At 47.2% G+C, this 15,770-nt stretch overlaps 1 pseudogene; it reads right to left on the bottom strand.

The window, feature by feature from the left end:
- Positions 1–13,316: 13,316 nt before the first annotated feature.
- LOC138283827 (cAMP-dependent protein kinase catalytic subunit alpha pseudogene) lies at positions 13,317–15,006 on the bottom strand (annotated as a pseudogene).
- Positions 15,007–15,770: the final 764 nt, after the last annotated feature.

The raw sequence follows: 15,770 nt of genomic DNA, 5'->3' as shown, positions 1-15,770 counted from the left end.
CTGAGAGTGAAGCGTTGGGCCGACATTTTGCGGTTGGCTAGGGAGTTGCCAAGAGTGGTAATGGACAAGTTGAGCAAGGAGGTCAGTGAGAGGAGGATTGTGGGCCCTCTCCATGGGTGGCCCATGGAGGACTTGTTGATCTCATCATTGAGTGTCGTGTCAGTCAGTCAGTCAGTCAGTCAAATAACTTTATTCGGCAGTTGCCATAAAAGTGCATACAAAAAACACATGTTATGAATCTATAAATATTATAAAACACAATAAAAGCTATATGTGTGGTGTCAAAAAAGAAGAAGGCGGAGTTTCAACTCATACAACACTTGTCTTGGCCAGAAAGAGTATCGTTGAATAATTTCATTGCACCCGAGGACACACAAGTGGTCTATACATCGATAGATGGTGCCATTCGCCTTATTCATGGGTGTGGAAAGGGATTGGAACCGGCCAAGTATGACATCAAGGCTGTTGCCCATTCACCTGGATGATTTTTCTTTATTGGGTAAGCAGATGGATGGGGCTTTTTTATATGGACAGGGTCCTCCAGATGGGTTGTGCTATTTCTTGCACATTGTTTGAAGCTTTTAGTACTTTTCTACAGGGGTTTTCATGAAGGTGAGCGGACATCAAGAGGCGTCTCACTATCTGGATGATTTCCTGTTTGTGGACAAGGCTGAGTCCAGTGCATGCGGCAGGGTCCTGAAGTGCTTTGAGCGCTTAGCAGGTGATCTGGTGGCTTCTTTGGTCCCTGACAAGAGGGAGGGTCCCTGTAAAGTACTAACATTCCTGGGCATTGAATTGGACATGGTGACTCTCATGGCGTGGCTGCCAGTGGACAAAGTGGAGGAGATTATGGTTTCTCTCTGGCAACTTCTGCTGTTGCACAAGGTTAAATTGAAGGTGGTAGAGAAGCTATTTGGATTTCTGAATTTTGCTTGCATAGTAGTGCAGGGCCAGACGTTTTGCTGGCAGATGAGCTTGCTATATCAGGCACATCGCTTCCGCATCACCAGATTTGGATTTCAATGGGGATGAGGGAAGAAATCAGGGTCTGGGAAGCTTTCCTTAGGCAGTTCAATGGGGTCTCTATGGTTTTTCGTGAAGAGGACACAGGGTGGCATGTTCCGATTTTTTCAAATGCGTCAGAAGCTTCCGGTTTTCACTTGTTCTGGGATGAGAGGTGGTGTGCGGAAGCTTGGCCTCAACGGTAGTTGGACCAAGAGCGGTGCATGACACCTTGGAGTTCTTTCCCGTTGCATGTGCAGCTCGCAGTGTAGGGGGATGAGTTAGCCAATTGGACAGTAATGTTTCATGTGGATAGTCTGACAGTGGTTGAATTGGTGAAGAAGCAAAAAGCCAGGGACCTGAGGGTATTGCACCATGCTCTGCTGTTTAAGTCTGAAAGTAATTTTTAAGGCAGCACATATCCCAGTGGTCAACAATTCCATTGCTGATTTGACGTCTAACTCATAGTGGCAATGTTTCTGCAGCCTGGCCCCAGCAGAGATTTGTTAGTTGGGGGCATGGTGATCACTAGGCTTGTTGAGAACTCATTAGCTGATTCCACTCGACGGAGTTACCGCCTGGCCTTGTTGGAATTTCAATCTTTTGAATGGATTGAGGAGCAGTGGTGGAGTCAGGATCTGGGAGTACTTAAGGCAAGAGTGATATGTTTTGTACTGTTTTTGATTCACAAACATTTGTCACCTGTGATGATTGGGGGGTACGTTTGCATCTGTATCATTTTATGGCAAGTTGTGTTTTGGTTTTGATCCAGCTAGGGATGACATTCTAGGTAGGATATTAAACGGATGGGGGAGAGAAAGGTCAGGGCAAGATAGGGTTTTGAGGGAGGCCATCCCTTTTGAATTACTATTGGAATTGTTGCAAGGACGGTAAAAAAGTAGTGCTTTTCAGGTTGTGCAGGATATGGATGTTTTTTGGGGCTTTTTGAGTGTTGGAAGTTGGCAAGGCTGCTGGTGTGCAATGTGGTGAGACACGAGTGAGTGATGAGAAGTTGGGCATTTTGTTGAGGAGATCCAAGATGGACCAGCTCAGGAGGGGAAAATGGGTATGGCTGATGAAAGAGGGTTAATGGTGAGGCTTTGCCAGTCTGTGAGTGGTGCAATTTTCAGAAATGGGTGGTGGCCACGGAGGGGGTAATATTTTGACATGTGAATGAGAGACTTACCGCATTTCAGTTGTTGGCTGTTTTGAGGATAGAGTTGTAATGGACTGGGAGACAGGCTTGTAACTCTGGGACCCACTCATTCAGGATTGGCGCAGCAACTATGGCTGTTTGTTTGGGGTGGGACTGGGCACAGATTAGGCAGATTGGTAGGTGTTGCTCTAAGTGCTGTGAGTGATAAATGCATGCATGAGAGAGTGCTGCAGTATTATGTTTCTTTTTGCAGGATGTGTGAGTAGGCCAGAATGGTCCAAGCTGGTCACGTGGCTAGTGGGACACTCCTTTGTCCATTGGGCAGCAAAGTGTGCGAAGAACCAGATTTATGGAAGCTCCCTTGGATTGCCAGGCAGTTGCCATGAGGTTTTGTGGTGGGGAGAGTGGAATGAGATGGGGAAATTTGCTACCTTTCTTAGCATCTATGATACCAAATTGGCGTTGTCCTGACGTTATGGTCCTTCACCTGGGGAGAATGATCTAGTTTGCCTATCGGGGTTCACCTTACTGCAACACATGCAACTGGACCTTTCATTACTTCGGCAGCGGATGGCGGGGTCTTGTTAAGTGTGGACTGAATGTGTGCCTTGTAGGAAATGGAGGGGAGCAATGTGACATGGTGCAATCGACAGAGCCAAGAAGAAGCTCAACAGGGCAATGAGGGTTTTTTTGCTGGTCACATAATATCAACATTTTGCCACCTGAGGAGATCATTGAGGAAGAGGCAGTATTTTTCTGTGATGATGGGGTACATCTTTTGGGTTTGGGCAATGCATATTACATTGTGGAACTGCAAGATCTGATGGGAGAGCCGTGGGGTGAAAAAGTTAATTTCAGGGGCACTGATTGAAGGATTGCAGCGTTGCAGTTGGTTCACTGGTGGGGAGGAGAGTCAGATGCAGGCCTGTCCACCTCGCTGGGGGGCGATAAGCACAGGTGAAGGATGACAGTGTGTGGGATGCCCAAATGAAGCAGGGTATGGAATGTGAGTGTGGATAGTAGGTGAATGGAAGATGGGAACTGGGTGAACAGAGGTAAAAGTGGGGAATAAAAGGCGGGGATCTAAAATGGGCAGTGCAGAATGGAAGCTGCAAAGCTGAATGTTAAAGTTGTTAAATGTTTGATGTTATTTGCAATCCTGTCCTAATAAATGACCTTTTACACTGTACTGGACTGTAGTTGTGATTGTGTCACGATGAAGGGCCCCATGGAGAGCAACAGGCACAGCCTAGTCTCTCCACTGGATTATTTGTGATGCAGAGGAGAGTCAGCAAGGACAGGTTGGTGGAGTGGAAGCAGGGGAGGGTCCAGGGTGGAAGGATACATAAAGGGGTGAAGGGAAGGGTCAACCTCTTCCACGCAGCTTGCTTCTCACACTGCAGGAAGTTTGCCCACACACCCCACATGGATTGAGTGATTGGGTTGTGGTTACCGATTTGCGGGCGTTTATGGCTTGCCAGATTTAGGGCAGGTTGAATAGGGTAGGAACAGTAGTTGGGGGGGTGGAGAGTCAGATGCCAGTCATTCTAGCCCTTCATGGGGGAAAAAAAGCATAGGTGAAGGATGACAGTGTGTGGGTTGCTCGAACGAGGCTGAGTACGGAAGGTGAGTGTGGATAATAAGTGAATGGAAGGTGGGAACTATATGAACAGAGGTAAAAGTGGGAAAAGAAAGTGTAAGGCAGGGATATAAAAGGGGTGGTGTGGAATGGAAGCTGGAAAGCTCAATGTTAAAGTTGTTCAAATGTTTGATTTTATTTGCAATCCTGTCCTAATAAATGGCCCTTTACACTGTACTGGAATGTAGTGGTGATTGTGTCAGGGAACACACTGGAGCACACATGGTAGAAATGTGCAAATGAACAATGTTTTTACTTTTATTTTGTCCATGAGGAAAGCATTTTTCACCATGGAGAAATGTCTTACCCTACATGCTGATAAAATATGGGGAATATGTGGTTAGGCAGATTTGGAGAAATGTGTTTTAATAGTTATTCTTCAGTTCCTCCATTCATTAAACCCTAAACCCTGTAGTGTCCATCCAGTGAAGTCCTTGGAGTGTTCACTTGAGCATAGCAACATAGGCAGCTCCACCTATCCTAGTCTTATCTCTGAGGAAGAAAAACTGAACCCTGGCTGGAAAAATGTCACCCTTTGAATTTCTGAATGCCCTTTTTGCAAGAGTGTATCCAGGTTATGGAGGTTGATCTCTTCTCACAACCTTGTGCATCAGACTAAGCCAAGCTGTAGCTGAAGCGCTACTTGCCTGCCTGTTGTAACAGCTGCTGTTTCCATCCTGGATGCCACCAGCCACGTCCAAGAATTCCTGCACCTAGAGGCAACCTGAGGTTACTTGAACCGGCCGCAACCCTCACCATGAGCACGGTTGCCAGGTTTTTATTTTGCTTGCAAGTAACACTTCCATGTTCTCACTGTGTTTACATGGGACAGCTCAACTCTCACGTGTGACACTTTGCATGAAATATAACTACAAATTGATCAAAGCAGTTGTGTCCATGTAATGAGGCTGATTTCACAAATCACCCTCCATTTCGCATTATAATGACCTAGAGATAACCTTAAAACACCCGCTAAATGCCTGAAATAGTTATACAAGTTGAATAAACTACTTCCCTTTTCTAAAAACATCTTACTGAAAATAATAATGCAACCATGAACAGAAGGGGCCAGAAGTACAAAGTTATTTAGTGGTCATACATGGCGAAATTTGCTGTTTGTGACTGCTGAATGACCTTGTACCATGTACCAACCCTATTTTGCGAGTCGGTAACCCACTAAAGACCCTCAAAATATGGTTTGCGACTAACTAATAGGAAGAGGCGTGCCAAGGGCCTTGCCTTCCTAATAGCAAGTCACAGTGGTATGTGTGATTGTTTTACAACCGGCATGCGGTCGCAAATCATTTGCAGATTACCATCAACTTCAAGTTGCTGGTAAAAATTCGCAAATGGGAAGGGGTCCCTAGGTGACCCCTTCACCTTTGCAAATGTGGGTACACACAGTTTTTAAGAGCAAGCAGTAGTCCCACGGACCACTGCCTACTTTTAAAAAATGAAAAGAAAACTTTACATTTTTGTTTTTGTAATACATCCTGTTTTCCTTTAAGGAATACTGTAGTATGGGTCAGTTACACACCAAAGATAATCTGTGCTCACATCCTGGTAGCTTGGCACAGAGCAGCCGAGCTTATGATCAGAGGTCATGCATAAAGCATTTAAGCAACACACTCATACCAGTGGCACAATAAATACACCACATAAGAGACTCCACACAGGGTTATATGAACATATGTTTTCCTATATTGTGAGTGTCTGTGGGTATTATGTTTTCAAGCATCTCTGGACTAGTGTTTCTGGGTTCATTCCTTCATCAGCAGAGAACAAACATTTCCTTTCTTTTTCAAAGGCCAACTGCCTGGCTGCTCAGCAGATTTAATTGCAGGCACCTGATATCAGTTGAATTCCAGTTCTGTTCCCGTGGACCTCAAGTGAGCTGCAAAGTGCATCCTGGTAAGGGCAGTCCTTCACATTTTAAAATTATATCCCAAGTGGGTTGCTGAAGCCAAACAAAATAATAAGACTTGGTTCATTACCGCAGTGGGCAAATTCAAAGTAAGAAAATCGGTTTTGCTGCTCATGTTCCAACCTGCTGCTTTGAAAGTGACCATCCATAAAGTCACACATAGATCTGCTCCTTTCTGCAGTGGTGCTGCCTTCACAGCTGGACCGGCTGTTAAATTTGTACCAAAAAGAGTTGTCCTGAACAAAAGCAGACTCACAACAGGTCATTATGGAATGTAGCAAAGTCAGCAACTTACGGAGAATTCTTGGGCATTTTCATTATTTTAGGCCTTATGTTTTCAAGCATCTCTGGACACATATTTGTGGGTTCACCCATTCATCAGCAGAGAACAAACATTTCTTGCCTTTTACAAAGGCCAACTGTCTGGCTGCTCAGCAGATTCAATTACAGGCACCTAATATCAGTTGAATCCCAGTTCTGTCTCTGTGGACCTCAAGTGAGCTGCAAAGTGCATACTGGTAAGGGTAGTTCTTCACATTTTAAAATTATATCCCAAGTGGGTTGCTGAAGCCAAGCAAAATAATAAATCACGGTTCTTTATCCCAGCTGCTCAGAGGGATCCCATTTTGCCAGTAGGACTTGGGCGGGTGGTGATAGCATTTCACCGGTCCTGTTGTCTGGTAGTCTCATTCCAGAGTGGAGGAGATAGAAATCCAGGTGTAGGTTTGAGAGGGGGCTGCAGGCCCCAGTGGAGAACCTGGAGGGTCAGCTCTGAGGTCAGAGCCCCCCAGGAATTACCATGGTGAGACCATTTCTGGGTTGGGGGAATCCAGACTCTGCCAGATGGGAAGAGGTCTGGAGGCCTGCGCCAGCCAGACTCTTGTGTGGCCCTTGGGGAAGGTGTTTCCCTTGTGGGGGTCTATGTGCCCTCCAGGGAGTCCTGGTTTGCCGGCAATGGTCCAGTCAGAGGGTGTGGACTGTGCAGATAGGTTTAGGGGCTAAACTCTGACCTGGTTGGGGGCGTGGTTAATGTGTTTACCCCCGTGTGTGACTTCTGGAGGCAGTTCCCGCTGTGGGTGGTGCGGCGCTCTGGAAGTGGGGTTCAGGAAGGGGGAAACTCACCCTGGATCCCGGTGCAATCCATGAGTGGAGAAGCTGGGTTGGGTGGCCAGTTGCTGGGTGTGATCCTGGGCTGGTAAGAGAGTTGGGCAGGGCAGACGTATCCGGTGCCCTGGCAGTTATGGATTCTGGTGATACCCCTCCTAAGAGAGGAGGGCGGGATCCTAGAAGGAGGGGTAGAGGGAGGAGAGCTTCACCTCTAACCCCAGTAGAACCTATGGGTGCCGACCCTAGGTTGGTGGATCAGTGGCAAGGTCGACTCCCTGAACTGATTGGAAGTAAAGTGGAGACAGGTTGTTATGCACCTGAGGCTACTGCCCCCGCTTATTGTGGTTTCAGAGACCAGACGCTCCTAGACGGCCTGGGGGCCTGGTTCTGGCCATTGGCAGCCAGGGAGCCCCCATGGGTTAGCCTAGGTTGCCTAGAAAGCATTGACAGAGAGACTCAACTGGGATCAGAGTGGCGTATAACTGGAGCGTGCCCCTGCAGTTGCGGGCCAGGGTCCATGTTCTATCGCCCAAACCAGGGAAGCCCATCAAGGTATTGATTGGTCTCCCCTGGCTTTAGGCTGGTGGACCTGGCCCTTTTGGCAGGTTCATCCCCTGACTTTTTTCCTCCTTCCCCCTATTTATTCTGACCTCTTGCTGTTGGCTCTAGGACTCTGAACACTTTATCACTGCTGATCAGTGCTATATTGCTTTTGCCCTCCCTTCTAAAGTTGGTATGATTGGCCTATACCTAATTGGCATATTTAATTTACCTGTAAGACCCTTGTACAGTGGTATCTCTATACCAAAGGACTGTAAATGAAATGCTTCTAGTGGGCCTGCCCACCCACTGAAGTAGCCTTTCAAACCTGTCTCAGGCCTGCTAGAGCTGGGCCTGTGTGCACAGTTTTCTGCCACAGGGACCTGTCATCTAAATTTACTTGCCAGGCCCAGAAATCCCCCTTTACTACATGTAAGTTGCCCCTAAGGTAGTCCTTAGCTAGTCCTATGGGCAGGTGCTATGTATGTAGAATGGGGGACATGTGCCTGGTTGCATGGCCTTTCTAATAGTGACAAACAGTCTACTCTGTTTCCCACTGCTGTGAGTGATGCCATCTCATAAAATTTCATTTGAAATGCCCTGCCTTTTGTCTAGGAGGTATTGTCTGATTTATGAGGGGTAGCGTAGGCATGTTTGGCATGGTTGTAATGGTAGTGAGAAATGCTGCTTACTGGTGTAAGTGGATTTTTTATTACTATTACAGAAATGCCACTTCTACAAAGTGAGCATTTCTCTGTGCTTATGACTCTGGTGTATTTCAGCTTGACTCCAATCCACGTCTGAGCAGAGTGACAATTGGGCTTTTTGCATACAGACAGTAGGGTGGAGGTGTCACAGAGGTGCATCACAATATTTTATAGTGTTCCTGGGCTGAGGGAAGGGGGAGGTGGGGTACACATGCATTTGTAAAGGCTGTGTCCCTGCCACACACAAAAGGGGTGTTTACCTCTAATTGATGTTTGGAGCCTGTGCAGGAGGAGAGAGGGGGCACTCCCAGAACCAGTTGTAATTGGTTAGAACCTCCTCTCCCCTTCTTTGTAACATACTGCAAAAATGGAGTATAAGTACAGGGGAGTTTACCCCACAGTTTGGAGACATTTTAGATCTAGGCACAGAATGCTGCTGGAGGGACTCACCAGGAATCACTATGGGCTGCTGCTGCTGTGCTGACCTGTGACCTGCCTAGTAACTTGGAGGAACTGACACTTGCTTCATCCAGCTTGTGCTGGCCTGCTGCTGGGCCCTGCTGCCCTGTGGTCCATTGTACTTTGTCCCCCAGTCACAGAGTGCTGTGGCCCCTCACCCCTGCAACTGCCTAAAGCACAAGGAGTGCTTAATTTCATCATATAGCCCCTGGAGGGTGCTTTGCTGTGCTTGAGAGCGCCTTCTTGTGGGACGATCTGGCTGGAAAGCGGTTTGACGATTTTACTAATCACTGTCGCGACCCTGGCTCTCCAAAAAACTGAGCGCATCGCAAACATGCTTCATCTGGTGCCCCCGGGGTACAAGGAGGAGAAGGAGGAAGTGAGTGCGGTGTTGATGTGCCCCCAGGGGACTGAGCCGCTGTAAGGAGTGCCCCCAGGGCACAAGCAGGCATCCATTCCTGGTTCCCCCCAGCCGCCCGAAGGATTGGGCAGGATCAAGAGAGGGAGCCACTGCCAGTGCTGCGCAGGTGGCGGCCCCCGAAAGGTGCTAAAGCCCGAGTTTGGCTCACAGACTGGGGAGGGAAGACTCATCAGAGGTTCCCCAGCCACTTAGCCTCTCTCCCTTTGCCCTCCCCCTTGGCTTTGTGGATCGGGGAAGGAGACCTCATCGGAGGCTCCTTCGTTTTGTGCTCATATTTTTTGCTGGCTTTGTCCCCCCCCCTCATCGCCTGGAGGGCCAGTTGTGGCCCTGGGGGGCCTGAGAGATTGCATGCTCCTGGAAGGGCCCAATATAACAACTGAGGGGGTGAGTGCTGCTCAAATCACAAAACGACCCCCATGTGCGCAGAGGAGCACCGGGGCCCCCTCATTGTTCTTCCTGGCACTGGAAGTGCTCCCATCATCAAACAGGCATTTTTAAGGAGACTATGCATATTTCAGATGTTCATGGTAGGGGGACGGTGGGACTTGGAGGCAGCCTGTTTTAAATATGATGTAACATATGTATGCTAATGTTCCCTTTATGGGCATGACATGCTGATGTTTTTATTACATGCCATATGTTCTATAATGTTCCTGGTATGAGCATTTATGGTATCTTTATGACAAGTGTATTTCTTTAGTGTTGTGATTCCTGACTACTGCTTATGCTGTAGAGCAATAAGTGACCTGTGTGTTATGTGTGACTACTGCTGGTTACTGCAGAGTAACTATTGTTTAACGTTCTGACAACTCCTTGAGTAGCACGGTATTAGTGACATGTTGTGTTTGGTCTAATAATAATGTTGTGTACAATACAGTTTATTTTTATATAACTTGGTGTTGTGTTTCCTTTGCGGTGGGGGGATAGTGTGTCATATGTGTTGTGTGTGTTGTGGAAACGCTTTCACATTGCCCCTGGGATAGGCCTGACTGCTCATGCCAAGCTACCCAGGGGGTGATTAGGGGTTATGTTGGACAAGTAGCTCCCTTGAATTTGGGTTTTTAATTACAATTTTGAAAATGGTACTATTAGAAAATTGCCATTCTCTTGCCTTAGTCATTTGGTGCCTGCAGCCTGTCCCTGGGTCAAATGACTGGATTTAATTTACATCTAGGCTTTGTGTATTCCCCCTAGACAGCTACACACAATGAGGAGCTTAGGTGTGACCAGGTGGGTCATCACTGGCAGGGTGGGAGAGAGGACCTAGAGTTAGCCCCACTTACACCTGAATAAACTGTGTCCTGTCGCCATACAAAGCACTGCATACACCCTGCAGTTAGTCGGGAGTCAGGGTCAGTAAGGCAGGGAACCTGTGCACTTCAAATGCATGCCTCTAGAAGCTCTTCCAACTTCAAAGGGACAACTGGGAATAAATACTGGACCTCAGACACCAACTCTTCAGTCCACTTCTAGACTTGTGGATGCTCTGCTGTGCTTTAGTAAGGACTGTCACCCTGCTGGTCTGCTGCTCTGAAGGACTGCTGCCCTGCTGTGCTGATCTGCTGCCTGTTGCCCTCTTGTCCTGGTGAGAAAGAATAGACCTGCATCTTTGAACCCAGAAACAAGAGTGACTCCAAGGACTAGTCAGCTGGCCTCCTGATCTAAAGCCTCATGGCACAACAGGCTTCCAACAACCTTGAACCTGCATCTGGACTCTGCCATCTGTGAGTCTACCATGCTAAGAGATGCCACCTTAGTGTCCTGGACCCTTGGAGATTAGCCTAAATTGCTTTAACAGTCTGTGGATCCAGCAGAACTGTGCATCTCCTCTGCAGCATGTCACAAATCCAAGCAGAACTGAAGCATCACTGTTCTGTGGTTTTGTACCCATCACAAACACCTGCATTGACTTTGCAGCCCCACAAGAACCACAGCTTCCTGACAGATCCTTGATGCAGGCTCCCGCATCTCTCATCAGTGGCAGCCTTGATGATGACGCTGGACACATAATCACAGCCTCACAGCTTCTTGGAACTGACACATCACTCAATTGCATTCCTGTCCCTTGACGCCGGGCTTTGCTCAAGCCCCATCGATAGGATTCTCGAAAATGATGGAGGCCCTTGCACTGCCATCTTGCCACACCTTGAAACCTACCCATCACTTTGGCTGCAAGATGCATCTCCGAAGTAGATCTTGACAACACCCTGCAAACTAGGATTTAAGGTACTCTGTTCAGCAGGTCTATCTGGGTCCCAGTAACCACCTGTGCTCCCTCACAGTTGGCCTGAATTTGTGACTTCGACCCCTTCTGGGAAACCAGGATTCCACAGTTGCCACTTTGGGATTTTTGGCACTTTTTTACTATAATCTTTAAATGTCAATATCTCTAGTACTACTGACTAGATTTGTGTCATTTTTATCTTGTTTTACTTATGTAAAAGGGTTATACTTTTCTATATTAGTGTGAGATCCTTTTAGTGTGGTGTTGCTCAAATACTTTACACATTTCCTCTAAGTCAAGCCTGGCTTCTCTGCATCAAGCTATCAGAGTGTTGAGCACAGGATAATTTAGGGTTGGCTTCTACCTTACCTTGACGTGAATTGTGGTTGGTGCTTGACCAGGGCTCACATCCCTGTCAATCAACATCCCAATTTCTCACATTGGTGATCAGTGGTGAGGATTAGAACTTGTGTACCATATCATATCTAAGACTAATTCAAGTAACAATTCGACTTGATTGATTTTGTTTTCTTTGTTCCAAATTCTTCCCCTGACTGTTATGTCTGAAACCACACCTGTGGCCCAGCTTAAGGAGTTCTGCAAGGAGAGGGGACATCTATTCAAGAGCACCACCAGGAAGGTGGAGCTCCAAAAGGCACTGAGTGCCTGGTCAGAAGCTTACCAGTCATTAGTTGAAGCCACTGAAGGGGATGATGAGGTGGAAAGACAAGGAAAGAACTTCCCTGAGGTGCATCCTTCAGCTAAGGGGGAAAATCTGGCCCCCCAAGTTAGAACTCCCTGCCAGGGTGAGGAGCAGTATTTCTTACATAATCTGTCTCCAGAGGAGCTGGCAGAAAGTAAGGCAAACAGGGAGTTAAGCTGTGAATGGTCCAGATAAGAATGGAAGAGAGGAAACTCGCTATGAAGTAAAAGAAATCTGAGAAGGCCTTTGTTGAAAAGATGAAGATTGGATCAAGAAGGTATGAAATCTGGTCCTTTATTGAAGCATCCCATCCACAGCCAACTACACTCTCCTCCTCTCAGCTCTGCTCTAAGGATTCCCACCCAAGACGCTCCAACTAAAATCTCTATGCTCGGACTTTAAAAATAGTAATTCCCCATTTCCTGGGAAGAGACTCTTTACTTGGGTGAAAAAGCTCTTTGCCTACACACAAGCATCTTATACCTTAAAACTACATCTGTCAGTTTTTCAGTTAGATCCTTTCAATAATACATATAGCTTTTTTAAATTTAAAAATGGAGACCAATCAAGGTTTCATAAAAAGAAATTCATTCGCAAGTTTGCCTCCAAATCCAACAAATGTCTGATTCCTGTTCTTATCCCAGGTACCTCTCTGACCACTGATTTATTCAGAAGAGGAATGCAAAAGAGTAGCTGAGCCTGGTTCATCCTCTGGCGCGACAAACTGTTCGAAGAACAAGATTTTTTAAATGTATACCGTTGGACACAGGCATACTGGGGATGCCACCACTGCTCAAAGATGACTGGTTGAGTACTCTGGTATGAGGGAGTGACCAGAGCAGCTTTAATGGGGATCTAAAGTCCTATTTGCTCTCTGGAGGATTAAGGGTAAAGTTTGTTCCATAAGGACTGAGGAGGCGGCCTTGCCTTGGAGTGGTGTAATGTGCAGGTGACGAAGAGTGCAGCTGGAGAGCTATTAGTATGAGACAAATTTATAATTGACCTCTTTTGGGGGAGTGAAGCCATGAGAGCTAATCCAGTTGACATTACAGTGGATGGTGAAAAAAAAGAGGGAAAACAAAACAACCATAAACCATCTAGTATCTGAAACCCCTAGAACGAGTTGTTTAAAAGCTGCGTGAAGCAGCTGACCTTCCCTTCCGTGCTGGAGCAGCGGTGATAGCGAGTGCAGGAGGTCTGTGTTTACAGTGGCAGAGGGCAGAGTTTGTGGTAGGGGCGGGGAGGGTGAAGCTCTGTCCCTCCCTCCCTTTGCTTCAGTGTTGCTAAACTTGTGAAATCCGGAACAATCTTTCACAAAACAATCATCTGGCATCCCAGCAATAACATGCATGGGAATTTTCACCTCAGTCTCTCCATCTTGCACCAGTCCCTCATCCATCTCAGCTCCATTGCCCTTCCCCAACCCACCCCCCACGCACGGGAAGATCCTTTTTTGCGTTTGCTTTTTTTGCCGGCAGCTTTTCTAAAATTCTGCAAACTCCTTGGCGCATTTCCCTGTAATGGAGACCCGGATCTCCTCTTCCTCATACTCATCAAAATTGCTGGTGTCCCCTGCACCTTTGAACTTTGGTATAAAAGGCGCTTCAACCTTCCTCTGATAGATGGCGATCCAGTCAGTTGTGGCAAACCACTTGTGGTTCTTGATGTCAGTGACCCCATTCTTGAGGTTACCAAAGCGCTTGGTTAGGTCAACTTGCAGCAGATTGCGCAGAAGATCCTTCAGGTCAGAGCTGAAGTGGGATGGGAACCGAACCTTTCCAGACACAATCTTCTCATAGATCTGAATTGGTTGATCAGCAAAGAAAGGGGGGTAGCCAGCAGCCATCTCGTATACCAGCACTCCGAGGGCCCACCAGTCTACTGCTTTGTTATAACCCTTGCTCAGGATTATTTCTGGTGCTAAGTACTCTGGAGTCCCACACAACGTCCAGGTTCTACCCTTCACTCGTTTGGCAAAACCAAAATCAGTCACCTGGATGTACCCTAGCTGGTCTATGAGCAGATTCTATGGCTTCAGGTCCCGGTATATGAGGTCCAGGGAGTGCAGGTACTCAAAGGTTAGGACGATCTGTGCCCCATAGAATCGTGCATGAGGCTCACTGAACCTGCCGATCCGTCGTAAGTGGGAAAACATCTCTCCACCTGGTATGTATTCCATCACCATATAAAGGTTGGAGTTATCCTTAAAAGAATACTCTAATTTGACGAGGAAAGGGAAGTTGACAGCTTGCAGGATCCGCTTCTCATTCAGTGTGTGCTCTATCTGCTTCAATTTCACAACCTTCTGTTTGTCTAGAATCTTCATGGCATAGTGATGTCCGCTTTCCTTGTGTTTCACCAGCATCACCCGACCAAATGAACCTGTTCCTAACGTTTTGATTCTCTCAAACTGATCCAAATTGGCTGTATTCTGTGCTGGAATCTCCCATTTCTTCAGGAAGTCTTCTTTGGCTTTGGCGAGGAACTCCTTCAACAAGTCGCTCATGGTCGCCTGCCTCCTCTGTAGTTTCTATGTACCAGTCTCTTGATAACGTGACGGATTCTCTCTCTCTCCCTCAAGCTTGGGCTGTCAGAAAGGCTGCTCTCTGCTTCGCGGTGCTTTCAGCTAAACCTGTACCAGATGACTCGACACTTTCGAGCTGCTGCCCTTCTTGGTGGGTGCTGCGTTGCCCATGCTTCCCCCAGGCACTCCTGTGCTGTCTTCTTCACGGGAACACAGCGGGCTCCTCACAGTGGCTAGTGCAGCGATCCTCCACCTCCTCCTCAGAAGGCCCCAGCAACCTATCCCCAGGGCCCCAGCAGGCTCTTCCTGAAGATGCAAAAACCTCCTCCTCAGGGCGACTTCTGCCAACAAGATTTCAAGCTTTGTACACAAGAGTCTTTTATATGTCCCTCAGTCGTCTACTCTCAGGAGCAATCAAAGAGCTTAGCCGCCCCTTTTAGTCTATAGCCCCCTTAACAACTTATACTTACTATGAGCCATTGAAACCTGCCCGCTACTGCTTCCACTATTCGGGTCCCTTGGTACCTTTAGGGCAATTCGTGCAAATCTGCACGTAGGAGGGCCTGCCCTCTTTCTTGACAGACTGGAGAAGGACCACCTTAGGAATATTAATGTAGATTGTTCTCTTTGCTCTGCTCTCAGGCTGATGTCATAGTCTGACATCATGTAGAATATGGAATGTTAGGAAGGTTTGATGAGAGCAGAGCTGAGAGAACAATCTACATTAATATTACAATTGATTATATACCACACACTTGGGGCAGAAAAAATGATTGTTGGCTCATGAACTGAGTCTGAAGGAACTTGACCTAAAGGCCAGGTAGGCAGAGTCCAGCAGTGATGGTGGCATCATTTCTCAAGTGCCCTCTGGAGAGAAGAGGGTCAACATCCCTAAAGTACAGGTGCCTGATTTTGTTGGGGTGACAACACCCACATGTGGTTTGGGAAGCATATGAGGTGACTTTGCAGATGTATAGTATCCCTAAGGGGGATTGGAGGATTGGCCCCTGAAAGCACATTCCTCATGAGGGGAGGGACACCCTGCTGGCCCTAGATAAAGGAGACAGAAATTGGGATACCCTCTGTTATAAATGGGGTTTCTGGGTGGCTAGGGTATGCACCTCAGCCAGGCAGAACCTACCAACTCTAGTCAGGGCAAGGGAGGTACACGTCCAAGATAACCCCTGCTCACCCCCTTGGTAGCATTTGCACGAGCAGTAAGGCCTATCCCAGAAGCAATGTGTAAAGCGTTGTCAGAATGTTACACAAGTTACTAATACTCTGCAAGAATATGCGGTTGTCACATTAGAACACGTAAGTACTCAGGATTCTGCAACATAAGCAGTAGTCAGGAATTACAGTAA

This window comes from Pleurodeles waltl, chromosome 3_1, assembly GCF_031143425.1.
Source record: "Pleurodeles waltl isolate 20211129_DDA chromosome 3_1, aPleWal1.hap1.20221129, whole genome shotgun sequence".
NCBI lineage: Eukaryota > Metazoa > Chordata > Amphibia > Caudata > Salamandridae > Pleurodeles > Pleurodeles waltl.
This window is presented reverse-complemented; position numbering and strand designations above follow the sequence as displayed.